Below are 16,999 nucleotides of genomic sequence, written 5' to 3'. Positions count from 1 at the left end.
TGAGTAGGTTATCTTGGGTACATTGTAATGCATGCACGTAATGTCTAAATGGAATGCCAAAATTGATGGAATCTTGGAGCACAACCGAAGTGTTGCTACTGCAGGGCCTACAAATCATCCATCTCAAGTGTTTCACCTACATTACCCTGAGGTGTAGCTTCTGATGATTCCCATCATGCTTTGCAGAGAAGGACCGAGGGTGGCTCTACATAAAAGAGCTAAAATCTTGAACATCGGTTCTATTGCTAGCTCCCAAGGACTTTGCTTTTGTAAATTGCAGGGGCACCCGTCAGCAACTTTCATCCATACACCATCACCTGTCAGATACTTGCAGACACCCACATACAGTGCTTAATGTGAACCAGTGTATTTTGGTGATTGGCACCAGCACTTAATTCTCAGCACTGGCACTAATGACAGTTCACCACATGGTGTTGTTGTCTGTCAGATTATGGGATGGACACAGAAGCAGTGTTTAATAATTCAGTATACATTCAAAATCAATTATACCTGCCCCCAAGCCATTCTAACAGCTTTAGGTGTCCTGGAAAAGTTTGATTTGTTAAACTTGTAGGAGTGCCATGGTTAGTAATAGTGTTTTTACTGTCATTGGCAGCTCTGGCGGGGCAGTGGGCGGGGCAGTCTGCAGTGGCCTCCCAAGAAGGGCCCTGGATTTTTTTTTTAAAGTACCGTAAGCGCTGAGATTGGCGGACACACACACTCGCACCTCCACATTCCTCTCACAGCACCCAATCACCACACACAGCTGACAGCCTATGCCAGTGGTCACCAATATTACAGGCCAGATTCTATAACATTTCAGTGACTGTGGCTATTCTGTCTGACCCCAATTATGAGCGACCATGTAATTTTGGTTTGGCCAATAACTGAAGTTATTGGCCGCATCAGAGTTACCGAATGCATGGGGACCATCTCCTATGTTTCACCTGGAGATTTCGGCTGCTCAAAGCAGCTAAAGTTTTTGGTTGAATCTGGGAAAAAAGAGAAATTACCAAGGGAACTGGATTTGGAGTTATCAATTTACTGGTAATTTAATATTCCCAGTGGAACTTCAAGATCCACCCTAAACTAACAAATCCAAGACGCATATTTCTTTTTTTCTGTAATCTTTGATGTACAACATCGTCTGCTCTTTTCCTCTTTAAAACATTTAATTGGGAACCTCCTTTAGGAGTGCGATAATATTCTGCTTAGTCATTTTAAACAAGTAAACAGTTATTTTCCTGTGAGTAGGGCAGCAGTTCAGCCTCAGGAAGTCCTTGCCGCAGAATGACTGCCTGACTCAGAAAATATAAAAAAAAATCTATTAAAATTTCACATGTGATAACATCGTATTTTAGTACCTCTATATAATGAGTTTAAAACGGCACTTCCCCCTTTGGTTCATCTGTTTTATTTTGAAACTGTGTTCCTCCTGCATGACTTGAAGCAGCTTGAGCAGTTTCAGATTTGCCAAATAAAGTTTATTTTCTCTTGGCTTTCCCACCAAATGGAGGCACAGCCTGCTTCACCCTTCCTTCCTCCCCCAACCTTCGTCCAATCAATTTGAATTCCATGATGTGGATTCCCCCCACCCACCCACATGCATGGCAGTGGTCCCCTGACCAGAGGGATGAGCCACCTCACCTTTGCTTGACTATCTGGATCTTTCTCAGTCATCTTCTTTGTCTTCCTACCTGACAACATGGAGGTATTTGTGATGCTCGATTTCATCAAGGCTGTCCCAAAAGGCGGCCAGCTATGTCTATTTACCTGTTCGAAGCTGATCAGAGTTCCCTCTGCTCTACAGTTTACTTCCGGGACCCTTGGTGCAGCGCTAACAGAGTATTTCCTACTTTTGATCTACTTCACTTCCTTTCGTGGGTGGAGCCCCCGAAGGAAATGGGCTCTGCTATAAATGACTATGGAGAATGCAATCTCCTTCTCAAGCCGCAATTCCTCTTGCCCATCCAGCAGCTGAGCCTGACATTGAGTGCCCTTGCACATCAACCAACATAAGCGAGACCTGGGTCATGCTTGTCCTACCAACCTCAACCTCCCATTCAATTTGGCCTGCTATGTTTAGTTTATCCATAAGTGGCATTTTTATAACACATACCAAGATGCAGCCCTTGAGATCGAATTTGAATAGATTAGTTCAAAACTTTGCTCGAGATTAAGTAGTCTTCAGTAAAATCTGGGATCAGGTAGGTGGTTCCAGAGACTAGCAATTTGAGATAAGGCGGATTTTCAAGGAGTAGATGTGCTTTACTCCTCGTTTCTTTTCTTGTGACATAGCCGTGAAGACCGAGATGAAGGACTTCGTGAGCAATGCAAGTCATTGTGAAGCAAATTCTAACTATAAGGGGAAAGACGGTGAAGGCATTTCTGGATATGGGGAATGTGGTCTGACCTTGTGGCACTTTTGACAAGGATGGTTAAATTATAGAGGATGACTTTGAGAGAAGCTATGGATGTCTTTGGAAATCTGGCTGTAAATGCATGTCCGCCACCTTCAATGGTTCTAACGACTGACGGAGGGATGGTTGTATTTAGTTTTCTGAGTGGGTCTGTAAACATTGTACTTCGAATTGTTAAAATTCTCATATACTGCTGGGTCCTTCTCAAACCCATTGCTCAAGCTATCCGCTAGATAAAAAGGCTTCACATTCACCATCGTTCTCATAGCCATTGCTTTTGGAAGATTCCCTGCTAGATTTAAACTCTGTGATCTGACAAAACTGAGGAACTCTGAAACAGCAAACACTGTGCACAAACAATCCCTTCTTTCTTTGTTTAAAATGATTGAAAAGGGAACACTGTGTTCGCTGAGATGAAGGTTATGAGCGACCAAAGCCTGCGGGCATGTAAAAAAATCAGTTCTAGTTGAACTTACAAGGTCGTAAATAAACAATTTAGACAATTACAAATGTTGCAGAGCCCTATCTCAGGCTGTCAAAAATTAAAGCTTTGTTGCCTCGGATACTGACTTGCATAGTATATTTTACTTATTCTGAACAGCCCTGGCAAAAACATGTCAAATCATTGCTAAAAACATTTTTCTGAAAAGTCAATTACACTTAACCGCATTGGGCGATCACAAAATAGCACCCCTTTGTTTTCTTTTTAGTTTGCACCCAGTGCTTAATTTGTGTCGGTGGTTGTAGGTAGTGGACACAAAGCAGAATGAGAGACAAAGGGTAAAACAGGGACAAAGGGGGAAAGAGAACCTGCACGTGTGAGAGAAAGAGATAGTGAGTGATAGGGTGGTGGAAGATAAAGGCCTAACGTAGAATCAAGATTATGTAGCCTTGGTATTGATTCAGCAATTCTAACATTGGAGAGCGCCAACTGCGAGGTTCTGAGAACACTGTGGGGCTCCAGCACCTATTACTTTATACATGAAGCTCTGTTTCTCATTATAAAGGTACCAACAGTTGCTGGCCACTTTGAACACAATCTAGAAGTGGCCTTGTTGCCTGTAATCTAAGGTTTGTTGGTTGCCAATGGCAGACAATCTCTGCTATGACTATTGTGTAAGGTCATCAAACATCAAAAGCGAGTTCACTACAGCTGTGAACAAACTCAAGAAATGTCCCTTCCTCCATGCAGGGGGAAATCTAGGGTTTTTTAAAAAGAGCTCTCACCCACCAACATTAGTTGATGGCATGGTTCATCATAGGGTTCCCACCCGAGATGTCTAATGCATCTGGGTGTGCTACAATGCCTGAGTTACAGCAGAGCGGTATTGTGTATGGGAAGTACAAATAAGTGATATAAAATTGCCTCAAGGTTGCCCACCACTTCAGATATATTTTAACAATGAAAACCTTGGGCAAAAGGTAAAACCAGTGGTGGGTGTTGTTGTGAGACATTAGTGATCCCGTGTATCCTAGGATATGGTCTACATGTTTCGGCCATTTGAACTAAGTGTCCACTGAGTCAATATGGCTTTTGTCAGGACCGGTGCCGCACGTGCGCTACGACATGCAAATGTATTTACTGATTGTATCTTACTATATACACTGTGTCACTCCTTGTGAAAATTCAGCTGTAGATACAAATGATATGTTATATTGTAGCCATAACTCACGTGGAACATCGGCACAGCCCATGAGATGCACATAAGTCATGCAGTAGGTCCCTCACTTGATGGAACCTCTGTAATCCATAGGGCAATACTCAGTGACCCTCTTCAAAAACCCACCACAATCTCATTTCATGCTGTGAGTGGCATTACATAGGGAGTCCCAATTTGTGCAATCATGGTGTTGCAATGTGGAAGAACATGCATTGCGTGGTTGTTAGGCTTGAAATAACGTGAGACCCGTTACACTCCGTTTTTTAGTTCGTAATTAGCGCATTTGTAGTAAAAACATACTTGCTATGTGGGAATTTCTTACTACATGGTAGATCTGAGGGGCCGACCCCGTAGTCACACACTGTTAAATCACATATACAGTTGTATTCTAATCTTATCTGTAAAGGCGGGGCGCGGCACACACACGAGCTGCAAATGACGCGCAGAGCCACTCATCAGGTATGAACTCTTTATTTTACTTCCCTCGCTCCGAATTCCCTTTTCCCGCCTCCCTGCTCTTACTTATACCTTTCCCCTACGTCATTCCGGTGCCGTCTACTCTGCACCTTTGGTCAGGGGGTTTCTCTCACCCACCCCTTTCGCTTCTCACCTAGTGGTGGTGGCCAGTTCCGGCCACAACACTACATTCATTATCCACCTTGGTATCAGTCAGGAAGTTAGTGGACCCCTCCAACTTACTTCTTCAAGGTGTCTCACCCTTCAAGCACCTATTTAGTTCCTCAGGAGCGCCGCATCTTTTCTAGTTCCTCGCTGCACCAGCCTAAATACGGTTTAATCCTCCCTGGAGCCTTTTCTGGGTGTGCGTCTCATGTGCGCACATAACTGGTGCTAGAGATCCAGCGTCATTGACGTGGGGTTTGTGGGAGTGGCTGGGTCTGTCTTGGCCACACCCCTTCTGGCTGATCTTACCTGCCTCTGGATGAAGAGCGTGGCAGGGGCCGGTGTTATCCGGCCACACCCCGTCGGTTGCTCTTAGCTCCCGAAGGGGAGCGTTTCTCCGTATAATATGCAGGCATAGCAGGACGAAGATCGTTCGTCCCCCCTATTGTTTTCAAACACCCCTCAAATTATTTTAGATTTTTTTAACGTGGCAAATTCTTCAAAGTGTTAAAAAGTAGTTTACAAACTACAACTTCCTCATCAGGGCTCATGCTCAGCTTGTCAAGTGGCCCTTGTCCTAATGATGATTGGTATGGACAGAGCCTAATGGGAATAAGTATGCGCAGAACCTAATGATGATTGATACGAACAGAACATTAGTAGTCTGTTGTTTTTTTCATGTAACTCAAACGTATAGCCACATATACAAGTCCTGAAGTGTTCTTTTCTTTCTCATCTGGGAAAACTGGCAAAGTGATCCCTTCCGTCTGTCCCAGTCCCACCTCTTCTCATATGTGTCACATACATGTAGGGGCCGGTTTCCAGGAATGTTGTCGTTTGTCCCTGTTCTATGTATGGACATCCTGTAAATCCAGCTTTTCTCTTTTTCACACAATAACCTCTCAGTGTTGTTAATGTTGCCCTCCACCTGCTCCGTGACCACCCATCACATATTGTTTGTGGTGGGTCTTTCTCTGAGGCAGTGGTAAGTCATTTTAGTGGTGTTCCGTTTACATCATTCATTGCTGCGGTGTTTGCATATCCGTGTCCTTACCTACCTTGCTGTCATTCCCACATAGTCGAGACCACATGTGCAGGTTGGTTTGTAGGCAAAAATGATCGAATTACAGTTCGTGTGTTTTTGAATGGTCCATACTTTCCCTGGATCTAAACTCAATGTTTCTGTGGGCGGGTCAAGTGGTTACGCTACAGATTTGTGTAAGGTCGCCATTTCATTTCAAGTAGGTCGCCCTCCTAACCCCTCACTCTATGCTCTTGTCATTCTCAGGTGCAGACTAAGAAGTGGAGTGGTCCAGTTTCAAGAAATATCCATTGCAATAGAGGATGTTCTAACACACTATTGAGCTTTTATTTCGCCCTATGACGATATTGGTTGAAGAATATTGACCACTGCTATATCTTAAATTATCGAGACAAGTCTACGCAGAGTGAGGAATAGTAAATTTATACTGACCAAAGCAAATTACCTCGATGATATAGTGGGAGTCCGTACTGTGAAGTCAATATGTTTTCAAATCCTTATTTTGCACTTAAGTATTCTGATAAACAATCCTATGAAGCCGATGTGAAGGACGGGTCTCAGGCTACCCCAGTCAGCAAGAATAGGCAACGGAAAAATATTTTTCATGCATGTGAAATCTTGTCATTTCAAGTGCATGCAATTTTGTGCTATTTTTTTGCCCACAGGATTGTTGTTAGAATAGACAATGTCTTGTGGAAACAATAGAACCGTGGTCAGAAGACAGTTTGCTCTCAAAGCAGTTTCCAGCTAGTATCTCTGGTAGCCTTTGTATGGGATGTATGCCATTTATGTGAGATAGTGGACACATAGATTTTGTCCTATATGAATAATTTGCTGACATTTTGCATATTGCTCAAAAAGGTTTTGTGATTTCGACAATCCCTACACATGACAGGGAAAATCATGCAACAAACTATAGGTTTCATCACAGTACCTACTCATAAAGAGGGAGTTATTGTGGCTCATTGTGACTTCTGTGCTATACCCCATGGCAGCACGGTTGGTAAATACTGACACTGTCAGTTCAGATATTTACAGGAGCTCAGTTTCTGCCCCATTCTGAGTTCCAGACCTTCATATAAAGAGTATGTGCGGAATAATATGTGTTTCCCCCAGCTCTGTGATGCGCAAAATTAGAGTTTGGGCAGTTTGTCCACCTTATTTGCACAAGGTTTTGCTATGAATATCAAAGGGGCAAACACCTGCCCTATTTGGGCTTTAAGGAGAGTTTGTGCCGCAGTCAAGGTTTGCAGGGCAATGTAGAACAACGCACACAATGTAGAACATAAAATACACAACACTGTTAAAATAAAAATGTATACAGAACGGATGTTCTGCACTGAACCTCTAACACTCCTCGGTGAAAAACAATGGTACTGTGTCTGAAATCGAAAATGTTCCCATCTGATGTTCATAAAAAAAAACATTTCAAGCAATTCATGATTCATTGGTGGGTGTAAATAATGTGTTTTTGGAAATTATTTGAGTTGAAGTTGTGCCGCGCTGCAGTTCCTTTGATGACCTTTCAGTGTTTAGTAATTGGATGATTACCGCCTCTGCAGACATCTCCCAGGATCATGGAATATTACCCTGATGAGTGTTGCCTTCTGTTTCATTTACTCCTCTGCGTTCCTTGCCGCATCCCTCACACCTCTCTCTCCCCCATAATTCCTGGGTCCTCGCCCTGCCACTGAATTCAAGAATCTTATGTTTGCTGTCGTTCCTCATCTGTTGAAATCTGTGCTGTTTTGAAAAGTAATGTTCCTTAAGCTTTGCGCGATTGTTGAAATTGATGCCGTAAACGATTTACCAATTTAGGGAGAAGTGAGGCACAACCAATCCAGGGATCCAGCTTGAGTATTAACAGCAGTGTTTACTCTAGAATACTGTAATCTGAGGGTTGTTGTCTCGCTATGGGATGGGGAATTCTATCATTTACTCTCAAACCATTGGATCAGCGGTACCTGGTTACCGAGACGATGTGACCATGATGCTGATCCTTGAACAATTTGTGTAAAACACGTTGCATCTCTTGTCTGATGGGATTCGACTACAATTAAATTGAGTAAAAATCACTCCTGTAGTTGCAGCTCTTAGAAATGGCTGCAGACCACTATGAAGCACCATATAACAAGCATTGGCAAAGCCAAAAGGTTTAGTGTTGGCAGCCAGATGTTGACAATTTTTGTTATGTTCTGTCATGGTTTTGGTACATGTGAATTGTTAGGGAAGCTGCCAGGCTCTCACTAAAGTAAAACAAAACAACAAAAATTGGTTAAACCCCCCAAAAAAATCAAACATTACCATGGGTAGTCCCTGACACTCAAAGGAACTACTTTGTATTTGGATGTGCTCCTTGTAAAAGGGAATCATGCCGTAACTCACAGTGAAGTTAGCCAAGGGACACAATTGGCTCACCCATTGTCCCATGACACATGTTAGAGTGGGTGGAAGAAACATTTCAGTGACACAACAACAGACTAATGGATGGAATCTGGCTGAAAACCCCTTTACGTAACTATGTTGTACGCTTAATTTTAATAAAATGAAAAGGTCTTGTCTAACACCAGATGTAATAAAGTTAATACGTCTTGTGTTGGCTAGCAGCTTCTTGCTTTTGCTAATGCTTTATTGTAATGTTTTGTTAAACTTTAGCACAAATTGAAGGTTGAAAAGATTGATAAATAGTGAGGCTGCTAAAGACAGATAGACAGGTTTGCAAAGACAGATAGAGATGGTTTGACAGATAGTGTTAGATAGATAAACATGCATAGACCAACTATAGGTAGACATAGTGATAGACCAATAGACATACCAATAGATAAATAGATAGAATGACATATTATAGATAGAAAAATATAGACAGATAGATAGATAGATAAATGTAGATAGATAGATAGACAATTGGTTTAGTAGTATAACTGTAGTCCTCAATTAAAATACATACCAGTATGACATACAGGAATGCAGTTATAATCCGGACACAATCTGGTATGCTGCAAATTATTAGCAGGCAGGTAAACAAAGCCCACCCCAAAAGGAATTTACAACAGCATTGGCAGGAGACTGGAACCGATAAAACGGAAATGTGTCCTGTGCTCACATAAAAATCTCCCTGCTATCATGTAAGGCTCTAAACACAAATGCAACACTAAAGTAATAGAAAATAAAACAAAATCACAGGTACTCAATCAAACTAGCTTGTGTGCATACGTGCTACTGGAATAGCAACATGCTCGTTCACTCAAAGTGAAGTTAGCCAGTGGCTGAAGTAGGCTGATCCACAGCCCTTCACTGTAGGGTGTAGTGGGTTGAAGCAAAATGTGAAGGAAACATCAGATCAATTCCTAAATAGAGCTGTTGGATACCCCTTTTAAGTAAAGGTATTACATATATTTTAGTAAAATTAAAAGTTTATGGCGAACGACTGACCTAAACACATGGTATTAGTTATAATACATTCAGAAGGGCTTAGACAGCGCTGAGACATATCTCAAAGGAGACAAATACAGAGTTTTTAAATTAATTTTCCTAGGTTTTAGATTGAGCCTACCTGAAAGACCTAGTGTCAGCTTACCAGTTTCTTATAGTGGGAATAAAGCCCGGTGTTGCTTACCAGGGTTTGGCTTTATTGTCATTGTCATTTACTTGCTTCCTATTCACTGGCTTGCTTTGTCCATCTTGAGTTTGTCCCTTCCCTGGAGCATTTCCTTTTTGCTTGTGTCTTACCCCTGCTCACTTTCCAGGAACTCACAGCACCAGGAGTTGGCTTTCTTGACCCTGTACCACCCCTCTGCGATGAGTTCTACATTACCATAGGTTAACACCGTATTAGGGCTACAATTAAATTAGCAGCCGTCTCCTAAGCCACAAAACCATGAGTTTCACAAAAGAAATGAGAAGAGTTAGTATGTAATGTCCCCAATGCATCTAAGTACAAGTTCCAAGAGAGGTCACTGGTTTCTCTTATCACTCATCAGTAACTCGTTCCTGTATTTTCATAGTTACCATCAGTACTTTAGCAAGCTCTTAACATTTTGTATGCAATTTAATGATGTTTGCTGGTTTAACATTGTGGAAGATGATGCGGGGGAAAGGCAATCATATCGGGTCTGCTGTCATATGGAGGCATGATGGCAAACCTGCAGCCATTTATAGTATTCTGATGATAGACCTCCAACGCTGGCTTTTATCTTTGAAAATAATATAAGATTTGTCCCCTAAGAGGTGGTAGTTTTTTCCCAGCATGTGAGAACCACCAGTATGAGGGACATGGCAGCCTCGGACCTGTAGTGAACCCCCAGCCACCACTCTGCATTGTATTCTTGCACTCACCCCGAAGGCCGGGTGCAGCCCAAGGGTTTAAATAAGGGGACACTGCTGCTCAGGGGTAGTCCACGTAAGCACCCCTGATATAGCGTCCCGTGTGTATTTATTGCCTATAGTTGGGTCCACCCAAGGCTTGTGTTCAGCTGAGGCCCAGGTGTCTCTCCCCCCACTACAGGACTAAGTAGACATAAATGGGAATGACATTGGAGAGGCCACTCTAAAGGGCCGACCTAGAAAGTGAGGCCACACTTATGCTATTCTTGTTTGTGGAATGTCTACCACAAAGGTTTTCAGAACATCTAAATGCAGTGAGGGAACCAGAAGCATGGTGAGCAGGACATTCATCAATGTTTGGTTGATATAAGGGAACATCCAGAACAATGAGTCTGGAACAATGACTATTTTGTTTACGCCAGCAGAACCACGCTTGCATGAACAATTACCCCCTTTTTCTCTGCCTTAACCACGCATGTGCTGAACAACGCACATGTGTGGTTAAGGCAGAGAAAAAGGTAGAATATATCGGGAGAGGACATGGTCAAGTAAGTGGGGCTGAGGCAGGTTTGGGGGTAGTTTTTAGGGGTGGGGGTGGATTAAGGGCTTGGGGTGGAAGAGGTTGGTGTATTTTTTTTTTTAGTGGTGGGGTGGGGGGGATCAGGGTAGTTCTGTTTTTTAGGGGCAGGGAAATTGGGGCAGTTCTGTTTTTAGGAGCATGGGTGAGGGGTCGGGGTAGTTTTGTTTTGGGGGTGGGAGTACAGGGTACTTTTGGTTTTGGGAGTGGGGGATCGGGGTAGTTTGTTTTTTGGGGGTGGAGGGATTTGGGTAGTTTGTTTTTTGGGGGTGGGATAGTTTGGATTTTGTGGGTGGGGATACAGGGTAGTTTTTTTTTTTTTAGGGTGGGGTTTGGGGTAGTTTGGTTTTTGGGTGGTGGAGGGTTGGGGTAGTTTGGTTTTTGGTGGTGGGGTGGGGGAATGGGGTAGTTTTGTTTTTGGGGCGGGGGTTCAGGGTAGTTAGTGTTTTTTGGGGGTGGGGGTCGGTAGTTATGTTTTTTGGGGTGGGATCAGGGTAGATTGGTTTTTGGGGGTGGGGGGTCAGGGTAGTTAGTGTTTTTGGGGGTGGGGGGTTGGGGTAGTTTGGTTTTTGGGGGCGGGGTCAGGGTAGATTGTTTTTTGGGGGTGGGGGGTCAGGGTAGTTTGGTTTTTGGGGGTGGGGGATCGGGGTAGTTTTGTTTTTAGGGGTGAGGTGGGGGTCAGTTGTTTTTAGGGTGGGTGGGTGAGGTTGGGGATGGGTTTAGAGCTCAGGGCTGGGGGGAGGTAGTTTTGTTTTAGGGGTGTGGGGTCGGAGTAGTTTTAGTATTAGGGGTGGGGTACTTCTGGGCCTTAGGACAGGAGGGGGGTCGCATGCTACAACCACGCCTGCCGTTCTCACACATGCCTTTAATAGGCATGCTTTTAAAATGAAAAATCACAGTAAAGGCATTCGTGGTACCAATGCGGTCGTTCTGATGCCGTTGTTCAGACACTGTTGTTCAGGCATGTGTGGTTCCAGCATTCGTTGTTCCATCATACATTCATCGATATACACCTTTTCTCCTTTTCTAAATGTGCTCCTTAGTTTTAATTACTTCAGATTAGTTTCTGGCCTTCTGTAGGGATCATCATCAGCCAATGTGACCATTAACTTCTCTCCATTGACTATAGAATAGGGATCATCGTCTGTATTTTCATTTGCATCCATCTTCTGTCCACTGTGAACTTTAAGTTGATATCCGGGACTCTAGACAAACTATGTGCAAACTAACAGCAAAATCATCACAGGATGCACTAAAACATAAGCCATCTTGATGAAGGATGCATTCCATGTAGAAGAAGAATACAAGTACAAGATTTGAGCTGTGTTGATGTGTTCCAATAGCACCGAAAGGAAACGAACATCCCACCTGAAGCGGTAGAAGCCCCCTCTTCAGCAGTCATCAGGTTCAGGGCACATTCAGAGACCTACATACTATGTGACACCAGTATTTATTTATATAAAAATTTCCTTTGTAGTTTTCTATCAGAGAGGGTCAGTGCACTTACAAACTGCTGAAAAAAAAAGACTATGGGCGGGATTAGGAGTTTGGTTGGATGGAGTACTCCCGTCTACCCTCTTTACTTAGTGTCAGGTGGATCGTCATGTTTCTGACTGTCCATATTGGCTTTCCACAGCCAAACCTACCGAGTTATGGTCGACAATGTAGGGCATCAGACCATTCACTCCGTTTCGATTGGACAGTCTGATGTACTTTTTCCCATTCAGGGCCCATGGCGATCCTGATCAGAAAAAAAAAAAAATCATGGCCATTACATGGGGGAAAACTCACAAGGTGTTTGTCTTTCTGTTTTCAAAAACCACCTCCTTCTTTGAGTGGCCATCTGAAACGTGGTCTGAATTGTACCTCAATTATACCTAAAATTCACATTTTATTATATACCTACCTATAAAAGCAAATAATATCAATACATATTTAATAAAATATATATATTATGATTGTTGTTGATTATTTAGTTTCAATAAATGTTATTTTTGAAAAATAATGAAATATTGGGGTTATAGGGCGAAGGGAGAGGAGAATTTCACGTATTAATTTATAATATATGTTTAAAATAATACTTTGTTTTAAAAAACTTATTTTTATTGGCATTTGGCAGATAATAACAGTCATCATATCATAATGCAGTACATTACTGCTTCAAAACCTGTCCAGTTGGGTAGCGACTTTGTGGTTACAACTCCACTCCCTTGGCCCCCCTCGTGTACTGCAATGTTGAACGTGTGCTACAGCTACTACCGGCAACCTTAAGATGTAAGTGTGAGGGTGCGGGCTTGTTGCAGCTTTCCCCCTGCAGTTCACCAGGTATTTTGGCCAGGACTTCCCCATGCACTTGATGCCACCTAAGGGGGTTGCCTCCCTTCCCTGTGATTGCCTGGTCTTCGGGAGTTACCGGTTATACCTTATGTTAGTAACTTAACCGAAACTATAACCTTCTAACTACCACCTCGGGGGAGATACATACCTCTTCTCTTATTAGTGTTGCTGGGAAGCAATGGAGCCTATCACATGGACAATGGAGCATCGGAGGACAGCATGGTCTTCCGGGTCCATGCAGGTCTCTGTCCCCAGCAAGCCACAGCATTCAGTCTGTCAGCCAGTATGTCTAGGGAGACATCCCTGATGCATCATTTCCAGCGACCTTCAGACTGGTCATCTTCTTCCATACTGTCCGTCCAGTGCAGTGTTCCAGTCAGTCAGGCGGGTCCAGGCCTGTGCCCTCATCCATGTCTTGGGGCTCAGTCTGTCCCGGCGTCGGAGGAGTGCTCCCATTCGTCTACCACTTCCAACCACAGATCCACTATGGGTGAACTACAAAACCCCCGGGGCTTCTACTTTCTCTAGTTCTCTCTTCTCTGCTTGGGCCCACAACATCACATCCCCAAACCAGGTCTCCACCCTAGGCACCACAGCCAACTTCCAAGCCATAGCTATCTTCTCTTCGCCAACATTAGTGCCAGGTTAAGGAATCTACTCCCGACCTTATTAGGCTTGGGTCCAGGAAAGGCCACTAAAAGACATACCTCCATTGTATTGTCTAGGGTGCGGTTCAATGTCGCATTAAGCTTTGAGAGGACCAATCCCTGCACACCTGCAGTTGGGCGCACCCCATATCATATGCTTGAAGTCTGTGTTTAGCGTCGTGCAGCAAGGGTAAGGCCTGGGTTCGTCCCCGTAGATAGCCCAGAGTCTACACCTTCTGTGGGTACGCCAGTAGTCACCTCCATTCAGTTTCTGGTATATCTCCGCCCAGCTTGACAGTCCAGTGCTTTCTAAGGGCATCCAGGGTTTTCCATATCATCCTGTTCATTTCCTGTAGAACCACATAATCAAGTGCTTCCCTGTAACCATCCTCAGTAGCAGCTGTAGAACTAAGTGGGTCAGTGGGTCATAAGTTCTGTGTCTCCCTGTCCCCATAGTTAAAAAATGTGCATGAGAGTGCCTTGTATGTGAGGAATTGGCCACTGGTAAGGTTTTTGCTCCACCAGGTCTGGCAGTGGGATTAGGGTGCCCATTTGGTAGCAATCGCTCACAGTGACCATTCCTGCCTATGTCCAAGAGCTCATCTGCCCTGTGAGCTGGTCGCCATGCGGCAGCCCTAGTAGCGGTAGCTCCGGAGCATAAAGCACTGTGCCTCTCACTCACTTATGACAAAGACGCCGACAGCTCAGGGCTGTTGCTCAAGAGAAGGCCTGGCAGTTGGATCTTCAGCACAGGCCGGAGAAGTTTCCCAAGCAATGTCCAAAGGATTTGGTTCAGAGACAATCGGGCCCATCTCCTGCAGCCCAGCACCATCCAGCCACCTTGTAACCCACTGAAGTTGTACCGCAATATGGTTTAGTTCAAAATCAGAAACACAAAACCCTCCCTGCAGAGGAGGGGGGGGAGGTGTGGTAAGACTCTCTGGAGGCCTCCGTCCCAGGTCAAGTTCCTCATGAGCGAGTCCAACTTATGGAACCATGGTACAGGAATCTTCACTGGCAGGTTCGCAAAAAAGTAGACTAACCTTGGGAGCATAACCATTTCGAAAATTGCTTTGTGCACCTTTATGGGCAGCCGGAGCTATCATCAGAAGGGGACACAGGATCTGAGAGACCGCATCGCCTTACCTAGATTTCCCTTCAATTGTTGGCGTTGTGAAAGATTTTGAAAATGTAGATATTTAAAGGACATGGCACCCAGAAGATGTTGGATGGGCATCCAGCAGGCTGGGGGGAAGCGCGGGCCACTTGGAAGACACACATCTTGGCTCTAATAACCCGATGTCCTGAAAAAGTACTGTACTCCCAAAGAGCTGCAAAGCATAGTCTAGATACTCATCCCCATTTTGCAGGTAGATCAGTAAGTCGTCTGCATAGAGGGAGATGATGTGCTCTTCCCCCTCTGCTGTGAGTCCTTTATCCCTGCGGTCTGCTCGGAAGCATTCCGCCAGTAATTCAACAGCTATGGCAAAGAGGAGAGTTGACAGCGGGCACCCCAGCCTTTTGCCTCAGAAAATTTCATATGATTCTGAGATGGTGTGTCCTATTTTAACCCTTTCCATGGGCTTTGTGCACAACAGTCTCACCCATCAGACCCATCTCTCACCCAGCACCATACAGCGCATGTCCGCCTCAAGGAAGTCCCACCATATGCTGGTAAAGGCCTTCTCCAGGTTCTATGACATGACCATGGCATGAGGGTGTCTGACCAGTCGTGGTCATAGAATATGCTATACAGTCTGCGGAGGTTGAGGGAGGTGTTGTGAGCAGGGATGAATTCAATCTGACCAGAATGTATCATATTCTGGCATGTATGGCCCCAGCAGAGAGAACAGCACATCGATTAGGACCTTAAACTTGGTATTGCGCATAGAGAGGAATCCGAAGACCGATGTCCCAACCCCTGGGGAGCTGGATTTGGGTAACACTACAACCAGAGACTCCTTGGGTGAGTCTGGCAGTCGCCCCAATGTGAGTGCCTCCTTGAACATGGCCTCCATCATCGGAGCCAGCATCCTAACTTATGTCATGTAAAACTCTAGGGCAAGTCCATCCAGACACAGGGTCTTCTCAGTAGCCATGTTCTTAATTATGTTTTTTATTTACTGGACAGTAATTGGACCCCCTAGTTCCTACGCTGCCCCAGCAGGGAGGTTCAAGAGCTCAATCCTGTCCAGGAGAGTGTTGGGCACCCTTGGTAGGTCCTCCTCCGGTGGTCTATATAGAGAGACTTATAAGTTCCATGGGAGACAACAGTAATAGGTGTGCTTCTTCTTTCTAGGCAGATTAGCTGAGCCAAGAGTCTCCTTGGCCTCCCAAAAGGCAGTAGTTGTTCTGCCTCTACTCTTGTGATGTGCATTTCTTGTAGCATGGCCACATGAACCCCTCACATCTTGAGGTACATGTGGATTTTATGGCACTTGGCTGCAGCCCCCATCCCTCTATTATTCCATGTCATACATGTAAAAGTGTATAGAAGAGCAGTCATGGTGGCTGTTGTGTCGCTCCACTGGCCTCGCCCCTACCCAGCTCCACTACCCCTTGCAACTCCCTGTCTCCCTATATCCTCACCCGAGACTACAAACCTTACAGAAAGAAAACAAGTATCCCAACTCCCTGGCACATAGAGCAGCTCAGCAGTGGGTGGACACCCAAACAATGTTGAGCAACAGTAGAATCATAACATGTTTCCTCCATTCTAACTCATCTGGAACTGTAATTAGGGTATGCTTTAACCAAGTTCACGGCTTGTGTCTTACCGCATCGGCCTCCATGTTGACCTCAGCGCATCTACTGGAGGCTCTGGATAAGTCACAGGGGCAGACCCCTCCTACCCAGTACGAATCCCCCACGGCTCTCTTGGCAGTGGGGCTCCTCCATACAGTCCTCTGCGGCTCCCCTACAGAATCTCATCTGCTGTCTGGGGGTGGTGACGATCGGGGAGGTATCATCAATCTGCACCTACCCGTCAGAATCCATGTCCACAGTTCGGCTCCCTGAGGCGAAGCCTCCCTCTGTATCGGTTACCCTGGCCTATGTGATCTCCTCTGTCACCTGCAGGGCTGCTACTTTAGCTTTATCTGTTTGAGGAGTTGAGTCCAATGCCGCCACCCATTTTCCACTGGGCTGCCGAGTGGAAACCTTGGTTTCTGCCAGTCAGTCCATTAGAAAATTCATAATGGGGCCGGTGGGGAGATCGCCAGCACTGTGGCGGTCTCCTCGTCGAGATTTTGGCGGTTATGTTTTTCAGACCGCCAAACTTGTAATCAGCCCCTAGGACACTTTTGCAAAATTCTTTTTGCATTTTTCTCAACTTTGTTTTTGTGCTTCTTTCCAGGAAATTATTATTTAAT

General features: G+C 44.7%; 1 protein-coding gene and 1 long non-coding RNA gene across 5 annotated transcripts in view; one reads left to right on the top strand and one right to left on the bottom strand.

The window, feature by feature from the left end:
• The window catches only part of LOC138268395 (uncharacterized), a 151,995-nt gene that overhangs the window by 33,751 nt on the left and 101,245 nt on the right, over window positions 1–16,999 (top strand). The gene's annotated exons all lie outside the window — the stretch shown is intronic.
• Window positions 1–16,999, bottom strand: part of PEA15 (proliferation and apoptosis adaptor protein 15) — a 447,785-nt gene that overhangs the window by 344,029 nt on the left and 86,757 nt on the right. Inside the window, exon 1 of one of the 4 annotated variants that reach the window (XM_069217984.1) lies at window positions 5,012–5,064. The exons of 1 other annotated variant lie outside the window; for it this stretch is intronic. The gene's annotated coding sequence lies outside the window, so the exon portion shown is untranslated. Of the gene's footprint in view, window positions 1–4,780; window positions 4,911–5,011; window positions 5,065–16,999 lie in introns of those variants that run through there. 2 more of the 4 variants (XM_069217983.1, XM_069217989.1) reach the window with 2 other exon arrangements.

Source organism: Pleurodeles waltl, chromosome 12 (assembly GCF_031143425.1).
Source record: "Pleurodeles waltl isolate 20211129_DDA chromosome 12, aPleWal1.hap1.20221129, whole genome shotgun sequence".
NCBI lineage: Eukaryota > Metazoa > Chordata > Amphibia > Caudata > Salamandridae > Pleurodeles > Pleurodeles waltl.
This window is presented reverse-complemented; position numbering and strand designations above follow the sequence as displayed.